Genomic DNA, 18,639 nt, shown 5'->3' on the forward strand with positions numbered 1-18,639 from the left:
GCACGTGCTAGCTTTTGCCATCGTGAAACTACTATCTTCTTAGACTTTTGAACAGTGGTGACTACTATTTCGTGAATTTTCCAAAAACAAGAAGCACTAAATCGGACTTTTGAAAAAGTCGTTGGTATATTTCAAAGAAAACACCAATATTCGTCCTGTTTAAAGATGTTGTTTGACCCAATCAGGTGGTTTTAAGTATTCTTAGAAAAACGTTGATTGCTAGAAACAAAATTTTGGAACCCATCTTGACCAGCTCTGTAATTTTGATTCAAAGAAGCAGGAAGTTGTCATGTAGTGGTACGTCAATTTTTGTATCTTCGTGGGTAACGGAAAGGAACTAGCACAAAATTTAGTTCGGCGCACTGTAGAATATGGGACGCTATTTTACTTTCTTCTTTTGATGTGGCACCTATCCTTGGTTTACCGTAGCCCACTTGTAGACTCTTCTTGTTCCTCTTTTTCTTAACCCGGCATCCGACAGGTAAGGTGTAGTACACCCCAACAATGTGAAGCGCCTAAAACATAATGAAATTTTGCATGTATAGGCCACAGCGTCTAGATAGCTTTCTACTGTATATTCATCTATGCGATGACACATAGGTTTTAGTCATCTGTTTAGATTAAGCCAGTAGATTTAGACTGAAAGTGGTCACACCACACGAGTTAGATTTTGTACTTTCTGTAGAATTGTCTATATTTTGTTTTACTCCTGTAAATAAGTAAGTCTAGGTAAATGAACAATACTTATTACAGGTTTTATCATATTTTTTATTAGTCTAAGCTAAAATAAATTACGAACGAGAATAAGCACGCCTTCAGGCCTCATGGGATGAAGCAGATAGGGACGAATGTATTGACAAGACTTGTTCGGAATTAAGTGAAGAAATAGACAATGTTAGTATAAATAGTGACTATCCTGACCAGCTTCAAGATGTTGACGTTCCAGATATCACATACAACTAAAAGTAAAGATATTTTTTGAGATTCTTTAACTATTTCAATTGTTGGGGTTTATCATACCCCACCTTACTTTTAATGGCAAAAAGTTCACCTGTCGGATGCCGGGTTAATATTGGTGTAGATATATGTTCATGACCATGACACAGGCAGAAAGTTTTACTTACTTTCTTTACATCGATTATCTAAAACTTTCACTGAAACCAATTTGTAGATATCCTGGCTTTGTTTTTCCCGTTCTCTCATTATTTCTCATTGTTCTCATTATTCCAATATACTGGCATTCGTATGATGTGACCAAACCACATAGTCCTTTGGGGTCATATTTTTGCCGTAATTATTGGTATGCCACAATCACTTCTTCATTATTTGTTCATCTTCTCCAAAAATATTCTCTGCCATTTCTATTCCTCCAAAAATTTTTCACAGCATATTTATTTTCCAAGTACATATCTATTTTCCTTTCTTCCTGTTTGCTTATAATCCATGTTTTGTTGGCATATTATTTCACTGTAACTTTTATTACTATTTCGAAAAACCCGCAACTTCTCTGTTTTTAACATATTTTGACTTTCAGTAATGAATTTACTGACCCAATCACTCTATTCTACTTCATTAATCTTTTGTATTTCTTGTCCCGTATTCGTTATTGTTAGCGCTGTTTCACATTATAAGAATTTAAACGTGCGAGGGTTAGAACGCACGACGACATTCCAGTGGTAGCTCATGTAATCATATGGAGCCTTTCTCATTAGACAGTGCGTGGTTGGAACGTTCGGTGAAGTCGCCGTGTTTATGCCGTCCCTCGCTTACAACAACAGACGGCAGCCGTGCCGTCTTTACGCACCCAGTAGCATAGGGAACTTCCCTAATAACACAAAACATTCCATGAATGTTCCTAGAATGTACACACAGGACATTGAAAACATTCCTGGAATGTCCCCAAATGCACACGAATGTCCCTGGAAAGTCCCAGGAAAGTGCTGTGTCAGCATTTTAAATATTCTTAGAATGTTCTGTTGGAACATTCCATGAATGTCTACGAATGTTCTTTGGACATTCACAGTCTATTTTTTAGACTGAATGTCTTGTTGGAACATTCCATGAATGTTCTTTGGACATTCACAGTATATTTTTAGACTGAATGTCTTGTTAGAACATTCCATGAATGTCTACGAACGTTCTTTGAACATTCACAGAATATTTTTTAGACATTCACTGAAATATATCGTCAGTAATGTGACAATACCTCCTATATGTTTTTTCATGAGGTTTGCAGGAGACGAAAAACATTTTTTAAGGTCACTTTCTGTTTTCGTACGTATTCTGACTTTTTTGTAGTAAATAGATAGTTATTTACTGCAAAACAAGTCAAAAAATATATGAAAACAGGAGGTGGCCGAAACAAGTTTTTAGTCTATCTTACAAATCTCTTGAAAAAAACAGATAGGAGGTATTGTCACATCACTGACGATATGTGGCCATACCAAATAATACATCCTTGATAAATATAAACATTTTTATTGCAAAAAATCTTTACATACATTTTTTAATGTAATTTACTGGCATTCCTAAATATTATAAAAAAATGTGTCACATTTGCTTTGTAAACCTTTCTTTTGCTTTTCGTAGCCACATATTCTGTTTCCTTTCTGGTTTTTTGTAGACCACTTCTCTCAGCTGATTCTAAAAGAAAATAAAATAAAAGGTAATTTTTCTATCCTTTACAATTAACAATCAGAAGAAATATTATTTACAGGTAATAATACGCATAAATAATAATAATAAAAAAATAAATATTAAATAATATTTAAATAAATAATAAATAATATTTAATAAATAAAATAATAATAATGAACATTTTGTATTTTGACAACGACATCCGACGTGGAAGTAGAAACCTTAATAAAATTATTTTTTCAAGTAAATTGTGGCTTATTTCCTCATTAGAATAGTTAATTACAAAAAAGCCACAAAGAAATAGATTTTTCACAAACAAATAAGTATTTAGTATTCATTATATTTATTGTTTTTATTATTTACTTTAATGTCCTACTGGTACATTATTTGACAAATAATGACATTTCGAAGTCTGTTAAGTACGATATAACGCCCTTGGGCATTAAATTTAAATAACGACTTAGATACTGTCAAGTTGACAAATATCAACCTAAGTAAAACTATGGTTACCACAATTATGTTACTACTGTTACTGGTAAATGTACTTATTTAAAAACTAATCAATTCAAAATTCATTCAAATTTTTCGCATATAAAGAATAATTTAGTCAGACATTAAACGTTGAAGGCACCACAGGTATTATAATAATAACGCTTTCGGTCAACGTATATCCCTCAGGCCCTTGTTAAAAACACCATTGACCTCAAGCGTTATTATCCTTATAATACCCTTGGTACCTTAATAACTGTAACATAAGATTATACCTTAATTCTTGTTTTCTATTTCTGATGTTTTTATTTATTTACATTGAATATTAATCTGTTTTGTTGTATAATCTACTTCGCAATAATTATGTGATATATTTGACTTAAAATGAATTCAAACATTTTTTGCAGTTGAGCAACAATGTCAACTTAGATCTCCGATGTAGATAATGAATTACAACAGTATCTATATTGTACAGACTGTATTATTAATTAGGATATTTATTTATTTATTTATTGAAATATACATCCACCAGGTATAAACCCATAAAGGTGTACATAAGAAAACTACATACATTGACTGAACACTTGATGACAAAATATAAAATAAAATAAAAGAATAACCAAAAATGTTTCTGTTGTTAATACACATACACAATAATAAACAAAGACCTTAATAAAGAAAAATAACATGGCATCAATTCGATAAGCTATTGCGTATTTCGCGTTTAAAGATGTTAAAACCAAGAAAAAAAATGCATATACCTGTGTGACATAAGCTATTGGAACAGCACAGTCTCTTAAACGAACAGATGAAAGTGAAGTTCTGTCAATATCTTTTTCTAAAAAGTGTTTTGAACATACTCCTCTATTAACAAATCTGATCTATACTTCATGTCTTCTTCGCAGGATCTTCTGGAAAGCTAAAAATACAAAATATATGCATTACTAAGCATTATTAACAAATTTTAGTTTTAAATAAAAAATGTGATTAATGGACTCACAAAATATTATAAAACAGCTTAGAAATTGTTTATTAGTATAGTCGGTTCCCCAAACTCTGACACAACTGGCTAGTGATTTTAGTAGGTATTTTTTTTTGTTTTTGGCCAATTTTGCCAAAATTACAGTAATTATTAACTATTTAGTTATTATTTTTTTTTGCCAATTTTACCAAATTGGCAAAATTATTTACTAAAATCACTAGCCAGTTGTGTCTGAGACTCAGTAGTACTGAGACTGAGTTTAGCAAATCGACTATACCTCGTCCAATTTATTTACCGTTGCACGTCATCCGCGCCATAGCCTGTGACACGATACCAACACGAAATATTTAGGCGGTGGGTGTGTTCTTTTTTAGAATCAAAATGATTCTAAAGGGGAACACACTTACCGCCTAGATATTTCGTATTGGTATCGTGTCACAGGCTATGGCGCGGATGACGTGCAACGGTAAGTAAATTGGACGAGGTATATAATATTCTGTGTATTCATTAGTTGGTACTGAATATTATAGTGTGTGGTCTACCATCCTATTTATAAAGGCATACATTAGCAAAAACGCAAAAAGAATTACTTTAGTTTTACAAATCCTATTGTTATTATCTCTATTTACTATTTTAGTTAGGAATAAGCGAAGTTTGTGGCTTATTCACAATTATTATTAAAATAATAAATGGATATGACCAATTATTAACTTATAAAATAAAATAATAATTCTTCTGATTTATGCCTTTTATTCACTTTGTTATATCTAGGTTACTTAAAAGATTTTTTATGAATATGTAGTATTATTAGGGTATTAATAGTATTAATTTATTTTCTGAAATACAGGGCATGCCTTCGTTTACATATTTGCATACTAACCTTTTAATAGGGCTTTTCATTCACAGTCATTTGTTTGGAGCTTCTGTCATAATTGAAACGTTATTCCTGCAGAATTTTTTATCTACATTTGTTTCTGCTACTCCAACTGCGTTAAAAACAGGACACCATTTTATTCACTATGTTAATAATACTATTAAAGCTATTATAAAAGTATCCGAATTAATAAAATATTCTTAAAAAGCACAAATAATAGAAACAACGATCCACCCACGGCAAAGCAAGGTGGCCAAGATGAAGATGTCAAGATGGCCGAAGCGAGGTCGTTGGTTGGTCGTTTTTAGTCACGTGATGCCCTCTCAAGCGCCATGCACAAAAATATATGCACGGCGAATTTGAAAATGAACGCAAAAGAAATAAATATAAATGCCTCTCTTGGGTTTTGCATAAGTTATAAGTATTTTTTTTATTAACAAAATCGCATTCCAAATTGAATATTCGCGAACAATAATTTTTATTACATTTGTATGTTTATAATATTGTATTAATTGAACTTGGGAAACTCTTTAAATTTGACATATTATTGCACTGTAGGCCTAAAGTGTCACTTAGTTTGTCTGGTATGTTATAAGTAATGTTGTATCTGTTACACGTATGTATTATTTCGCAACTTAAAATATAGGAACATTGGTAGTATGTTCACAGAATGTCTTATGGTAACATTCCAGGAATAATTTAAACAGATGTTCACCGAATGTTCCCTAAATGTCCAGGACATTCAAATATTGATAGAACTTTGGTAGTACATTCCTGGAATGTTGTGTGTTGTTAGGGTTAATGCATCCTTTCATATTATGATACTGTCGTTCAGTCGCACGAAGGTAGTTTCTTTGGTTGTTTGGTACATTATTTTCATTTACACTTTGTAGCTGTTTGAAGTAGGTGCATATAGTTTACATTATGATGTCTTCGATAGATAGTGAAATATTAATAACTTTAATTGAAGCGAGATATTTTCTTTGGGAAAAAACAATAGAAATATATAAAGATAGAAACTTGACGAGAAATTCTTGGAATGTTGTTTGTCGTGCACTTAGCAGTGAATATGACGAATTAGGTGATAAAGAAAAAAACACATTTGGTAAGTAGTAAGTACAGCAAAATTAATTATATGTTACTGATAACAACAGTAATTAAAACTGCTAACTATATTATAATAAACTATATCTTTAAACTTATAAACTATCTAATCGTATCTTTTTGCGTTCATAGGATGGACCCAATGAATTCGGTTCCTCTTATTTCTCTTTATTCGACGGCAAAGTAACCACAATGCTATATTTTGATTAAGCTCCATATAGTATAACTATACCTTTTATTCTACGAAATTATATTCAGTTTTATAGGGTAAACGACTCGCTAAAAACTGGAGTAGGGCGGCTGTCACGTATTATGTGAAATTATCTAAAAACAATATTTAAAATGAAGGGAACAACATTTAAAAACGAGTGGATGATGAATGGTCTTTTAAATTCTGTACATGAAAAACATAGATTGTAATAATGTTCTGAAGCTATTTCCTTGTGATATTTTTGTAATAAACTATTCTAAATGGGAAATAAGCCACAATTTAACTAAAAAAATTATTTTATTACATTTCGACGCCCAAATCGGATGTCGAAACGTTAATAAAATCATTTTTTAGTTAAATTGTGGCTTATTTCTTATTTAAAATAGTTTATTACATAGATTGTATGAGCTAATTAGATGAGCTAATCCAAGATCCCACAAATACCTTAGTACAACAACGATTATAAAAACAAATTACGACTTTTAATCAAAAACATAAGAAATAATAGCTGACAAAATAGAAATTTCAAATGAATTAGATACGCATATATCGTCATGGTACATATCAGACATCGTATCATGTACCTACCTCAGCCACAAAGTATAAATAAAAATCATTTACCAAACAACACAGCAAAATATCTTCGTGCGACTCAATTCTTATTGTGTGAAAAGGACAAGTGCGTCAAAACTATCGCACGAGAAAACCCTCGCACGTTCAAAATTCTTATAATATGAAACAGCCCTTACTATTTAAATCCACTTACCTTTTTAGAATTATAGGCATCCTCAGCTCCTTTTATTTTGATAAGTTTTCTGTTATTTATTATGTCGCGTCTCATTTCCATATACTATCTATTTCTAGGCTGGAGTAGCTCAGGCGATAGTATGTATGACTTCCAAGCAGGCAGACCGGTGATCGAACCCCTGCGCCTAGAATATCTAGACATTTTTAAAATGTGTATAGGCCCCAGGTCAACTCAGCCTGAATAAAATAAGTATCTTGGGTAAAACCAGGGATAATAATAGGCGGTTGAAGCGTAGCACTGCTCCTGATACCTTCCTTGGTACCGTAGTCCTTAGAGATAGCAGACTACCCTGCTATTATAATCCCAAAGCCGCGTTAGCGGTAAAAACGGGAGACTATTATTATATTATTATATCTATTTCTAAACTTTAATGCCTATTTCTATCTTTTATATAACCCCAATTTCATATACCACCGTAAGATCTACTAAAAAACTTTTTGACCAGTCACTTAATTATAAAATTCATTTGCAACATCCTCTTTCGCGCCACTGTTGAAAACATAGTAACAATTATTTTCAATGTTTACCAGATTATAATCACTGTATAAAATATATTTTTAATTAAGCTAAAGAGAAATATACCCTTAACTAATTGTAGATGAAACAAGTTTATACCTAGATAATTTATAAAATATCTAACCAGAAGAAACGAGTACTATTGAAATAAAAAACCCAGCTGATCTTTTACGGGGCCTTTTACCCACCCATTTCCTTAGAGATCAAGCCTTTATTTCTTCTCATATATACTTACTGACTTTTTCTTTCGACTGATGCTGCAGTCATTACCGATAATGGATTTTCAGGATTTGGAGAGTTTTATGTACGTAGAAACGTATGTGAAATTTACATTTCACTTCTTATTCCGGCTTTAAAACGTTCCACTATTTGTATTTTCTGGTGATTTTATCTAAAACTAGCAGGAAATTTGCAGTAACTGACAAAGATAAAATTATATATTGCTAATTCATGGGTATCTCAATATTCATAAGGTTCACTGTGATGAGTATTACCTCTTACCTCCTACTTGCATTTTACTAGCTGGGTATTTACAGAAGTCAATATTCTTTAACATGCAGATCCCTATTTGGTCTCTCTTTATATTCCGATTATAATTCAAATTTTTAGATAAGCATATAAATCACATGGGCTTGGATCCCTCGTCCCTCGTACCAAAAAAAGTTGATTAATAGCAAGCTGAAAATTTTCTAATAGCTTAACGGTCTCTAGTCAGACAAACTTTGATGTATGGGAAGACTGAAACAGGGGAAGTTTTAATTGTGGAACATGTCAGCGTGACAAATTTATGATTGTAAAAACTAGCAGGTTGTTTTTAAATTTATCCAATAATAAACTTTATATAATATATGAAAAATATTTGTCCGACAAATATGTTGGGCATTGTAAGTCCGACACGTAGAACATGTAAAATGACAGGAATTATATTGGTAGTAAATATTAGTTTGATTTTTGCATGAAAATTGATATAATGTTGCAATTGACTTTATTTTTCTATATCACTTTGTTGATAAAGAACTCATGCAATAATCAAAGTAATATTAAGATCATAGGCGCAAAATTTGTTTGCGATGGTTTAATAGACCAGTAAAGATCTGTGAAAAAATGTCTATTTTTGGATGTGAGAGGTGGCATTCAGATTGTTGCAGATAAAGTTAGGTGACACCTTCAGTAATAATAATTGACTTATGCTCCTTTTCAAATATGCCCGGAACATAAGTAAAAAAATTAAAATATTTAAAAATTTCGAAAAACGTCGATTTTTTTCTGCTTTCTTTTTTATAACTTTAAAACGATTCGTTTTGGAACAAAGTCGTAGAGAAATAAAATAAAGATAATTGAATTTTGTATGATATAAGACTGGTCAAAAATGTCTTAACGTATTTAGACAAGGCGGAAACGGCGGGTTCGTTGGGAAAAATATTCCCATGAGATATTTTTGCATAATCACATTCGTGAGACATCCCAGAATAAGGATCAAGAAGTCGCCCACGTGAAAAGTGGGCCAATTTTTTTTTAACAATTTTTTTTTAATCAAATTGCAAAAATTAACAGTTTTAGCCCGGACTATTTTTTTTGGGTTTTTTGGACCATTCTGGACAAAAAAACTTTCTTATAATTTTTCTCTAAAGTTGATCTTTTTCGAGTTATAAGCAATTTAAAATTTGAAAAACGCGAAAATGGCCATTTTTAAGACTTAATTACTCGGTTAAAAATTATTTTTATGAAAGTCAGAAAGTGACTAAATTAAAGTTTAAAGTCGCCGCTACATGATCCTGAAGAAATCTGTGTCATTAATTTACTACTAAGCTGTTATTTTTAAATAATAAAAAAGAGCGGTTAGATCATATTGACGCCGCTGTAAATGTGAGTGCGAGTAAGATGCACAATTGGACTGCTGGAATGGCTTCTCTCTCGCACTCAGAATTTACAGCGGCCGCACACGTGCATGGCGCGTATTATTATAACTTAAAAATAACAGCTTAGTAATAAAATAATGACAAAAATTTCTTCAGGATCTTGTAGGGGTGGCTTTAAACTTTGATTTAGTCATAATTGACTTTCATAGTAATAACTTTTAACCGAGTTATTAAGCCTTGAAAATCGCCATTTTTCGTTTTTTCAATATTAAATTGCTTATAAGTCGAAAACGATCAACTTTAGAAAAAAATTATAAGAGACCTTTTTTGTCCAGAACGGTCCAAAAAATTAAAGAAAAAATTGTTGGGGCAAAAATATTGATTCTTGTAACTTGATTAAAAAAAAATTGTTAAAAAAAATTGGCCCACTTTTCACGTGGGCGACTTCTTGAACCTTATTCTGGGATATCTCACGAATGTGATTATGCAAAAAAATCTCATGGGAATATTTTTCCCTTCGAACCCGCCGTTTTCGCCTTGTCTAATTACCTTTTCTGCAATATAGCAATAAATACAAAATAAGGGGGCAAAATACGCCTGTTGTTATTCAATGTTTTTAACCACTTTAGTGGCACTTAGAACCTTAGTAATTCGCTTAGGAAATTCTTTGTGACATACTTAAACCGCGTACCAAATTTCATTAAAATCGACCTAATAGATTTTGCATAATAAATTTGCAATCTCAATGTTTTTAAAAAAGTTCAAATTTTTTAAAATCTTTCTGAACAAAAAGTAGATCATTTAGAAGTCTAATTTTTTTACATATAAAGAGGTGCTCTACCTATCTAATACACTTTCCAGAATTAAAATCGATTATTTAAGGGGCCTCAGCAATGTTTTAAACTTATAAACAATTTTTTGGCTTATAAAAAATAGCTTTGTTTAATAATAAAAAAATTAATTTTTAGCAATGCAAATAATTAAAACCGGTATAATTTGACCTAAACTTTCAAATGCTGTCAGCAGAATTGCTATTTTATTTTTTAATCAAAATTTATTCGCGTTCAAAAATTGCAATTTTTCGAATTTTTGAAAGTTCCACTGCGTTTATCTCGAAAACTATGCATCCTACGAAAAAAACCTGTAAGAACATTTTTTGCTTAGAATTACCCAAGAAATGAAAAAAAAATGTTTTATTTTGCGAAAAATCGATGTTATGTAATTCCTCAAGTTCTTTGTTTATAACAATCTTATCGACATCCGGATCAACTGTTACCCAAAAAATCGTGTTCTACGGGTCAAAAAATACATAGAAATCTTGGGTAAGTCCATCTAAATAAAAAAGCCCGTAGCACCCCCTCCTGGCCACAGGACTAATTTGTTTATAAGCCAAAAAATTGTTTATAATTTTAAAACATTTCTGAGGCTGCTTAAGCAATCTGATTTCAATTTTGTAAAGTGCATTAGATAGGTGGAGTGCTTCTTTATATGTAAAAAATTGACAAATCTTTGTATGTTCTAGTTTTTGTTGTGCAAGATTTTAAAAAATTTTTATTTTTTAAAAAAAGTTTAGATTTCAAAATTATTATTCAAAATCTAGTAAGTCAATTTTAATGAAATTTGGTGTACGGTTTTAGCATATTACAGAAATTTTCTAAGCGAATTAGGAAGGTTGCAAGTGTAACCTAAGTAATGGAAGATCATTGAATAAAGACAGGCTTGTTTTGCCCCCTTATTTTATATTTATTGCTATTTTGCAGCAAGGGTGATAAATTAAGACATTTTTAACCAATCGCATCTGGTAGAAAATTTAATTATCTTTGTTTTATTCCTATACGACTTTGTTCCAAAATGAATCGTTTTAACATTATAAGCAAAAAAGTAGAAAAAAAAACGAAATTTTTGAAATTTTTAAATATTTTATTTTTTTTTATTAATGTTCCGGGCATATTTGAGAAGGAGCATAAATCAATTATTATTAACGAAGTTATCACCTAACTTTATCCGCATAAATCTGAATGCCACCTCTCACATCCACCTAAAAACAGATCCTTACTGGTCTATAAATGCATTAATTTTTTTCGAATCCTGAAAAAACGGATCAATTTTTTGACAAATTTAAGCGCAGATTAAAAGATTACATTATTACAGAAGGCAGAAAGTCCCAGAGAATAAACAAAAGCGTTCTTTTGAATAAGATATTTGAAATTAAATATTACACTCAATTTTCTCTTTTTTTTTCACCTCCGTAACTTATTGAAATGGACATTATAGAGGTCTTCAGCGACTTTCGGCTCTCGATAATAATGTAATCTTTTTTTTGCGTTTAAATTTTTCAAAAATACTAATTTGTTTTCACAGGATTCGAAAAAAATTAATGAACTTAAAAGGCATTACAAGCAAATATTGCACCTACCCACTTAACTCCATTTCGTTAAACGATTGACCAGTCGGATTCGAAAAAACGTAGCTTTGGACGAACTCTCGTACTACATCGTCAGCTAAGTACTTTCGGCGTGGAACATGCCATCTTCAGAGCTTCGTCGTATAGGTTATATATGCCTCATCGAAGAGTAATAATTGTTGACATACAACATATTAAAAATTAGATATAGGGTCAATATCTCTATTCCTAAGGTGAAGACCCTTTAAAATATTAATATTTACATTCAATGTGATTGTAAAGTAATGGCTACCCAATGGTACGAGGACCAGATGTACAACAGAACAGCTGAAATATTGAATTTATTCTATACTTTTGCATCACACTATATATACATTTTTTGCTATTTAGTTTCTATACTATTCAACAATTAAAACAAATAAATTAATTAAAGAGAAAAGAAAACTATTATTTCTCGTGATGTTTTGCTATACTTTCCAAAGTTTCGCCAGTCTTTTGCAAATCATTAAATTATTACTGTACAAAAAATTACTACAATACATTACATACTGTTATTATATAATCAGCTAAAAAGCGAAACTAAATCCACAGTTTTGTCCCAAAATACAAAAAAAAACAAACAGTTAACATAAATTACTATGTATCGGGTTGTACACACATGTTACGAAAATATGTAGCGGAGTGCTGCTTTTTAATTGTTGGAGTGTTTTACTCTGGTATTTTTTCGACGCTCCAGAGTGCTATACATTGTTTGATACAAACAACTGTTTATGCCATGACACATTTTAGTTTACGTAAACCCTTGTTTTTCTACTGTGAGTAAATTCCTGGATTTAACCCCGTTTTTACGTGATTTTAAGTGATTTTCTGATGACAATATATATATTTTTCTAAATTATTTGTACCTAATAGTTTCTTGTAGATGTCTGACGATGCTACGGAAGACATAGCGAAACGTCGTAGTATGCTACATGCCGAGGAGTTTTATAGATTTCTCGGTATGGGTTTTTGTTACAGCTGTTTCCCTAGTGTGCCTTTGTTAAGTAATATGATTTCACTATGCATCTACACTTTATAGTCTTTAATTGAATAAGTTGAGGAGTTAAATAGTCAGATGGAAAGAGTATATTTATGAACTGTTTATTGACGGAAGGCCCGAGCTTGAAATTAACGAAGTTGACCTGACATAACTGTGGACGAAATTGAAAAAGCAATAAGATTAGCAAATACCAGAAAAGCGACGGGACCAGATGAAATACCGAGTGAAATAATAAATATCTTCGAACGTTCGGGTCAAATATCTCTCCTTCATATTTTTAATAAAATTTATGAAACCGGCTATATTCCAACGGCTTTACTACTGTCAACTTTTGTGACGATACCTAAAAAACAAATGAAGGATACATGAATAAAAAGGGCTCATCGACATTTTTTGAGTTTTACACCTTGACACCTTATTATGTGTTGTTTGAAATTTTATTGCGAATTATCTAGTGCCTTTAAAAGTTGATAAACGTGGCTCGTTCCGCTTATACATATATCATAAAATTATAATACGGTACAGGAATAAAAGGTGCTGATTGCAATACAAACTAGTAAATAAGGGGCACATTGCAGGCTAAAAAGGGGCTGTTTATGTGTGTTCAGCGAAAGAACGCGCCCCTTACCTGACCTTCTGAGAAATTCGCCATACTTTAATTCTGGGTAGGGTAACCTAATTCCAATTCCGATTCTAATCTCTTCCATATTTATAATTCCATTCTATAATTCCATAAATAGGTACTTTTACCTTAATCGTTTGTTTGTTTATATTCTCTGGGTATTTTCTGAGTAATTCCAATTCCGATTCTAATCTCTTCTTAACGATTCCATGAATAGGTACTTTTACCTTAATCTTTTTGTTTGTTTACATTCTCTTTTGTAAATTGTGCTAATGGGCTAAATGTTGTATTTAGTTTATTAGTTCCTGCATCAGTTAGTTTGTCTATTTCAAGCTTGTCAGTTCGTCGATTTCAAGGTCAAATTGTAAGTCATAACATCCGAAATAATGAAATCAACAATAAGTGTCAGTCAAAAGGGTAAACCGTTACTATCAATAATTGATGGTTTTACATTCGGTTTTGAAAAAAATGTTCGCCAAAGATACAGTAAAACGGTGGACATGTACTAAAAAAACCTACAAAGCATTTGTGAAAACACAGGGATGTGAAAATACGATAATTGAATCAATATTAGATCATAACCACGAGAAGTTGTCTGCCGAAGTTTACAATAGAAAAGCCGTAAGCAATTCAATAAAAAGAGCAGCCGTGGAAGATCTCAGCGAAATACCAATGAAGCTCATCTGTAAAGAACTTAATAGACAAAAATATGGAGACATTTACTATCAATGATATCAATAGGGCGAGACAAAATTTATATTATGCTAGAACCATAAATTCTTTAATTAAACTTCCCAAAAATATATCTGAATTTCATGAAGCTCTCGATTCATTCTCTATTATTACAAATAGAAATGAAATTTTATAATTAAAAATGACAAAGATAATCATATTGATATATTAACATGTTTTTCAAATCTTCGTTTTCTTTCGACTGTTTCCAATTGGTATGTTGACGGAACTTTTGAATGCTGTCCCCGTTTTTTCACTCAATTGTTTAGTATACATGGCTTGAAAAATGGACATTATATTCCTCTTGTCTTTTGTTTACTTCAAGATAAAAAGTGATCTTCATATTATCTCGCTTTTACATATATCATAGAAGAATGTTTTAAAATTAATTGTTCTGTATCCCCTAAAATAATAACTTCAGAATTTGAAATTTCCATTCATAATGGTATTCGTATGGCATTTCCTGAAGCAGATCTTCATGGATGTCGTTTTCATTTGGGTCAGGCATGGTATAGAAAGGTTCAAGCACGGGGATTAGCTCCAGAATACCAGAAAAAAGGTGTTGACTCAACCGAAATTACGCATTATCTTATTATTTTTGGTTTTTCATTCTTACATCCTAAAGATGTTAGAGATTTTTTGCTATAGATTTGGAAGAAATTAAACCAGTCGATGAAAGAGTCACCCAGTTTTGTGATTACCTTGTTGATAATTACATATCTGAAAATTCGACATTTCCTCCACATCTTTGGGCTGAGCAGTCTTCATCCTTACAAAGAACCACAAACCCATGCGAAAGTTTTCATTCCAAGTATAATTCTTCTTTCTACTGCCCTCATCCTAACATTAATAATTTTATTGATGTAATTTTACAATTTCAAATAAATACCTACATTAAAATTAATTCTGTTTCGACACCAAAAAAAAAAAAATTGTTGCGGAAAGTACAGCAAAAATAAATTTTCTAAATGAAAACATTTTAGAATTAAGAGACTGTAAAAGAAATAGATCAGAATTTGTCAAAGTAGTATCATATAAATTTAGGAAAAATATCTCGTAATTTTATATTTCTATACACATTTTGTAATATTTTCCAAATAAGTTTTTTTTGATGATATTTTTAATAAACATTAAAAATATTTAATATGTTTTTGTATTTTTTGTTAAATTATTAATAATAAAAAATAATGGTTATTTTAAAATATATATTATAATGGTTATAAAACTAATTATATATGTATAAGTTAGTTAAAATTTATAAATACCGCCTAGTGTCAATAATGTTTAATACATAAAGGTTGAAAATAAAATAAATTAAATAACAAAATACCAGTTTTGCCAAAAATTTACAAAGGGACGAAGATGCGGCAACGTCTCACCTTCACATGAAGATTAGAAGCATGTAATTTATTTAAAGCTTGGGAGGCAATTCGTATGTGACCATTTTAGCGACAGGTAAGAAATCCTATTTCGGGAGGCATTTCATATGCGGCCTTTAATAATAATATGGTTGTTTAGCTAAAATAATGTTCGTAAGATTTAAAATGAGTAATAAACCTAGTATTGATAGTATGGGAGTATGTGTAGAGCCAAAAACTAAGGAAAAAAGTCACACGGACGGATGGCAGACGTTGTAAAAAAAAATAAAACTCGCGAATCATGAACCAGGACTATCATGTGAATGTAAAAGGAAGTGTTTCGAGCAAATACCAGAACACACTCGACAAACTATACTGCAAAACTTCAATATTCTTGAATCTCATGATGTACAAAATAGCTATTTGAATGGTTTGATTTGTTTTGCCAGTTCAAAGACCGTCGAAGAATGAAGATGCACGCCATTATGACGCTGTCCAGGCCCGGCCCTAGGGATTTTGCCGCCATGGGCAAGTTTGGCGACCGCCGCCCCCTCCCTTTTGGTAGATAAATGACTCACCACCTTCCTTCAGCGATCGCCAACTTAAACCACGATTGTATTTTTGTTGATGTGTGCTTTGTGCTAAATTATTGAATACGCCATTTTCCACTTTATTTGAATGATACACGCTTAACAACAAATCTATTTGCAATATTTTCATGAAATTTTACTACATTACTATAAATTAACATCTTTTAATATCCAAAAACGTACTATCCATATCAATAATTACACACTTACTTTTACAAGGACTCAGCTATTTCGTGTTTAATAGATATTGTCGCTAGAGCACTCAAACGTTCCTGGGACATAGTTGATCTTAAGTAATGTTTTATTAGTTTTAGGTTTGAAAAGCTTCTCTCTGAAGAGGCTACTGTCACTGGTAGTGTTAATTATATCCTCAAAGCAACACTAACGTTGGGTGCGAAATCAAAATCATACTCTCTAATCATTTTCAGGGTCTCTAGAGGTGTACTATTGGGCTTCACAATCGTGGAAAGTACTTTGAGTTCATCTTTTAGATCAGCATAATTTAGATCTTTTGACTCATCAAAAGTTAAAGCATCACATAGTAGTGATCACATCAATAATAACATTGTTAGCTGTGACAGTAGTAGTGTCATCAGTAGCTGACATAGATGCTGATGATTGTCCCAAATGACTGTCGTCAGACTGAGAGGGAGCGGCAGCAGACGTGGATGCGGATGATAGGCCTAGGTCTGGGTGAATATTGACAGACTCAAAAGGAGCGGCAACCGCTGTATGTTCTCTAGGTTGAGCAATATTGTCAGCATCAGTGTGTAACGGTTTTAAAAATTTACCTATAAAAATTTTAAGCCTTTTTGTTTCAATCTTTTTCTCTGCCCTCTTTTTCCTGTACTGACTACCAGAAAGACGTTTTCTACCATCCATTACTGCATACGTACACAATTATTTTTAATAACAGTAAACACTTATTAATATTCTGGGAGGGGTAGTTCTGAACCCACAATTCTTATGCGAGGAAGAAGAAGGCGGTGTTGTCGATTTCCCGTCGAATGAACCTTGCAATTGTTATTGTTTGACTTATTTAATTTTCGTTTTTACAGTTGCATTTTTGCCGCTCATGTTCATAATATTGATTTTTTATAATATTAAAAACATAATTTATTATTTTTTTTATTTAAAAAATTGGCTGTGTTCCGCCCAGTTCGCCCACCCCTGGGGCCGGGCCTGACGCTGTCTACAAGTATAGCGTGGTCGCTATGATAGAGTCTAGGCGACAGAGGTTACCGAATGTAATGAGAAGAAAGTTTTATGTCGATTCATGGTATAACCAGTGGCGGCTCGTGATTTTTACAATAGGGGAGGCAATACCTAACTGTAAAATATCTAGACAAATTTGCACTAGCAAAAAATGCGCTAAAAAAATGTAATTTAAGGCTCCATTTTTGACCATTTTTTATTTACAATTTCATAATATCATCCTAATTCATAATTTCATGATATCATATCATTTTAAAAATAGTTAGTCTAATTGTAAAAGTTTAATACCAAAGTTTGTGTCGTTTATTTGTTAACAATTCCATCTATTTGTAAATAGATACCTATGCATATCAAAATAAATACAGATTTGAAGTTTTGCAGTCCATACATAATGAAGCTTCAAATTTTTTAAGATACTCAACTGAATTTTTTTAATTCTAAACGCAGCCTACTGCGAATTCAAAAACACGATAAATTACCGATATTTTGCTTTGAGTTAGAGCTATCGGAAAAAGTTATTTGAGCAAGTTGTTCCAAATATTATTATAACCCCACATACCAAATTTCATAACAAAATTCGCACTTTTAGATTTTTCATTATTTTTAGTCAGGACCCTAAAATTCGTTGTCCCGAGACGCACGCAACCACGCAACGGAGCCGAGAAGCTACTCTGCCCCCTTGGTATATCTCCGGGCAGCGTGTGATGGCGCCGTAGATGCCACTGTTAGGAGACCGGGTCTCCTTAAACGCCTGCTGCGCTGCACGGAGCATTAGCAACGGAGACTGCTGGGCTTCTCGGCTCCGTTCATGCATCTCGGGATAACCCAAGGTCCTGCCTACAATAATATTTAATAAAACTGAGACGCGATCATGCGTTCTAATGCTAATGCTCCGTACGTATGGATAATTAGTGATAATATGGAATTTACACGTTGTATAATAGTGAAAGTGCTTATTTTTTTCGCGATTCATGATAAACAAAACAGTGTAGAGTGTGTAAAAAATTTATGGGGAGGCTGAGCCTCCCTTGCCTCCTCTGACGAGCCGCCACTGGGTATAACTGAGAAGAAAATTGAATATTTAGTCTAGTCTGAAGAAAACAGGGATCGCCCCAAGTGATAAAAGGGGAAAACATGGAAACCGTCACAGACTTGACAACGAAATTAAAAGTAAAATACGCGGATATGTCAACTCATTC

General features: G+C 32.1%; 1 long non-coding RNA gene across 1 annotated transcript; it reads right to left on the reverse strand.

The window, feature by feature from the left end:
• Positions 1-2,462: 2,462 nt before the first annotated feature.
• LOC126884031 (uncharacterized) lies at positions 2,463-5,132 on the reverse strand. Its single transcript, XR_007697809.1, has 3 exons — positions 4,989-5,132; positions 3,888-4,045; positions 2,463-2,643 (listed from the first exon to the last, which is right to left on the reverse strand). It is a non-coding gene; the product is annotated as an uncharacterized LOC126884031 (long non-coding RNA).
• Positions 5,133-18,639: the final 13,507 nt, after the last annotated feature.

Source organism: Diabrotica virgifera, chromosome 4, assembly GCF_917563875.1.
Source record: "Diabrotica virgifera virgifera chromosome 4, PGI_DIABVI_V3a".
In the NCBI taxonomy this organism is placed as follows: domain Eukaryota; kingdom Metazoa; phylum Arthropoda; class Insecta; order Coleoptera; family Chrysomelidae; genus Diabrotica; species Diabrotica virgifera.